Source organism: Anopheles marshallii (genome assembly GCF_943734725.1).
Source record: "Anopheles marshallii chromosome X unlocalized genomic scaffold, idAnoMarsDA_429_01 X_unloc_43, whole genome shotgun sequence".
NCBI lineage: Eukaryota > Metazoa > Arthropoda > Insecta > Diptera > Culicidae > Anopheles > Anopheles marshallii.
Window position 1 is genome coordinate 26,689 of NW_026525891.1, and position 3,353 is coordinate 30,041.

The 3,353-nt window shown below is 43.9% G+C and overlaps 1 pseudogene; it reads right to left on the reverse strand.

Moving 5' to 3' along the window:
• Positions 1-843: 843 nt before the first annotated feature.
• On the reverse strand, positions 844-1,380 carry LOC128717419 (uncharacterized; annotated as a pseudogene).
• Between the last annotated feature and the right edge of the window lie 1,973 nt (positions 1,381-3,353).

Here is a 3,353-nt window from a genome sequence, read left to right on the forward strand (position 1 = left end):
CTCGAACATAACCGATTGGCACTGGATCCCTACCCATAGCAACGTAGCCGACGAAGGAACGAAGTGGTCGAACCTAGAAAATCACCTAAAGACTAGTAAATGGTTTTCAGGCCCCGAGCTTCTGCTATTAGCCGAGTCGAGCTGGCCGCTCGAAAGCTTGCCTAACCGTGAAACAGCAGAAGAGTTGCGACAGTGCGCCAACGTCCATACGCCCACAGAACCATTATTGGACTACGAAAGATTCGGACGATGGGACAGACTCCGAAGAGCCGTGGGATACGTATGGCGTTTTACTCAAAATCTTCGCTCGGAACGGAAAGATCGAAAAAGGGGTCCGCTAACTAACGACGAAATCGAGCGCGCTGAAATTAGCATCTTCAAAGACGTACAACGGAGAGAATACGGTGCGGAATGTCGTGAAATGCAACGTAAAAGGACGCATCCCGGCGAAACGTTAAACTTGTCACGTTCCAGTCCGTTACTAAAACGCAGCGCTTATTTAGACGAGGACGGGGTGCTTCGAGTAAATGGCAGAATAGACGCTTGTAGGTTCGTCGGCAACGAAACCAAGAAACCCATCATCCTTCCTAAGACCGGAATTATTACCGAACTAATCGTCGAAGACTATCATCGCCGCTACCGCCACGCCAATCATCAGACGGTTATGAACGAAGTGCGCCAACGATTCGACATTCCGGCGCTTAGAGCAGTTTGCCATAGGGTGAGAAACCGCTGCCAACACTGTCGTATTCGACAGGCGAAACCTTGCGAACCACTAATGGGAAACCTTCCAGAGGCACGACTGTCGCCCTTTACTAGGCCGTTCACCTTTACGGGAATAGACTATTTCGGACCGTTCATGATAGTGAGTGGCCGAAAAACCGAGAAACGTTGGGGCGTGCTGTTCACGTGTCTCACAGTGAGGGCGATACATATCGAGGTGGCACATTCTCTCACTACAAGCTCCTGTATAATGGCGATCCGTAACTTCATCGCCCGGCGAGGAACACCCAACGAGATCATTTCGGACAGGGGAACGAACTTCATTGGTGCGGAAAGAGAACTTCGGGAGGCTCTAAAAACTTTCGATCAGGAGGAGTTAATTGAAGAGATGAACCTAACCAACACAAGGTGGATCTTTAACCCACCAGCCTCACCACATTTTGGAGGAGCTTGGGAACGACTGGTACAGTCCGTAAAACGTGGTCTCTACCATGTTCAACTCACGAGAAAACCGACTGATTCAGTGTTTAATAATTGGCTGATGGAAGTAGAAGCCATCATAAACTCACGCCCGTTGACTGAAGTACCAGTAGACAAAGACGAAGAAGCGCCTATCACTCCGAACCACTTCCTCGTAGGCACGTCCAGCGGCGTGAAGCCGTTATCAGTTTATGACGATTCCGGTGAAGCCTTGAGAAACACATGGAAAACATCACAAGCTTACGCAAACGAGTTCTGGCGCAGGTGGATAAGGACGTACCTTCCAACGCTCACGAAAAGGAGGAAGTGGTTCCAGCGTCAAGAACCGCTCCAAGTTGGTGACATTGTAATAATAGTCGACGAAAACCTTCCCCGTTCCTGTTGGCCTAAAGGACGAGTAGTATCGGCGGAACCATCTAAAGATGGAGCAGTGCGACGGGCGCGAGTTCAAACTACTAGCGGAAAGATCATCGAAAGACCAGCCGTAAAGCTAGCCCGCATCGACCTCGCACCACAAAAGAGTGATTGCAACTCAAACACCGGGGGGAGTGTCACTAACAATCTTGGTGGTGACTGTTAGTAACGGTGCGAGGTACCGGTACCACGCGCCAGAGGGCGCTATTCGCGATCTATGCGTGACCACCACATAAGGACCCGCTTCGGGTCGGCTTGGCCACGATGGTCATTCTTTCAACCAGCGAGTGAGAGTACGGTTGTTTTTTTAACCACGCGCTATCGTGTACGAAAAGTAATAAATCGGAACGGTTTGAAGTGTTAAAAGAGCCGAGATCGTTGGTTGAAGGACGTTTGAAAGAAATATCGTTGCAGGACGCGACGAAATTTCGAGTTGCAGGACGCAACACAAGTTTTTTTCAGAGACTCTTCAAAACATCATTTTAAAGCACCCAAAATAGTAAAAAGTGCAATACAAAACCAATTTGGGAAACTTTTTTGCAAACTAAATTTTCAATGTTACCACTCAAACTTGTATGGAGCTGCCTATTAAAATGTGACTTTTTCCGTGTCAACTGGGTCGAGTCGGTCAAAACAAGTTTTTTTCAGAGACTCTTCAAAACATCATTTTAAAGCACCCAAAATAGTAAAAAGTGCAATACAAAACCAATTTGGGAAACTTTTTTGCAAACTAAATTTTCAATGTTACCACTCAAACTTGTATGGAGCTGCCTATTAAAATGTGACTTTTTTCGTTTCGACTGGGTCGAGTCGGTCAAAACAAGTTTTTTTCAGAGACTCTTCAAAACATCATTTTAAAGCACCCAAAATAGTAAAAAGTGCAATACAAAACCAATTTGGGAACCTTTTTTGCAAACTAAAATTTCAATGTTACCACTCAAACTTGTATGGAGCTGCCTATTAAAATGTGACTTTTTCCGTGTCAACTGGGTCGAGTCGGTCAAAACAAGTTTTTTTCAGAGACTCTTCAAAACATCATTTTAAAGCACCCAAAATAGTAAAAAGTGCAATACAAAACCAATTTGGGAAACTTTTTTGCAAACTTAATTTTCAATGTTACCAGTCAAACTTGTATGGAGCTGCCTATTAAAATGTGACTTTTTCCGTGTCAACTGGGTCGAGTCGGTCAAAACAAGTTTTTTTCAGAGACTCTTCAAACATCATTTTAAAGCACCCAAAATAGTAAAAAGTGCAATACAAAACCAATTTGGGAAACTTTTTTGCAAACTAAGTTTTCATTGTTACCAGTCAAACTTGTATGGAGCTGCCTATTAAAATGTGACTTTTTCCGTGTCAACTGGGTCGAGTCGGTCAAAACAAGTTTTTTTCAGAGACTCTTCAAAACATCATTTTAAAGCACCCAAAATAGTAAAAAGTGCAATACAAAACCAATTTGGGAACCTTTTTTGCAAACTAAATTTTCATTGTTTCCAGTCAAACTTGTATGGAGCTGCCTATTAAAATGTGACTTTTTCCGTGTCAACTGGGTCGAGTCGGTCAAAACAAGTTTTTATCAGAGACTCTTCAAAACATCATTTCAAAGCACCCAAAATAGTAAAAAGTGCAATACAAAACCAATTTGGGAAACTTTTTTGCAAACTAAGTTTTCAATGTTACCAGTCAAACTTGTATGGAGCTGCCTATTAAAATGTGACTTTTTCCGTGTCAACTGGGTC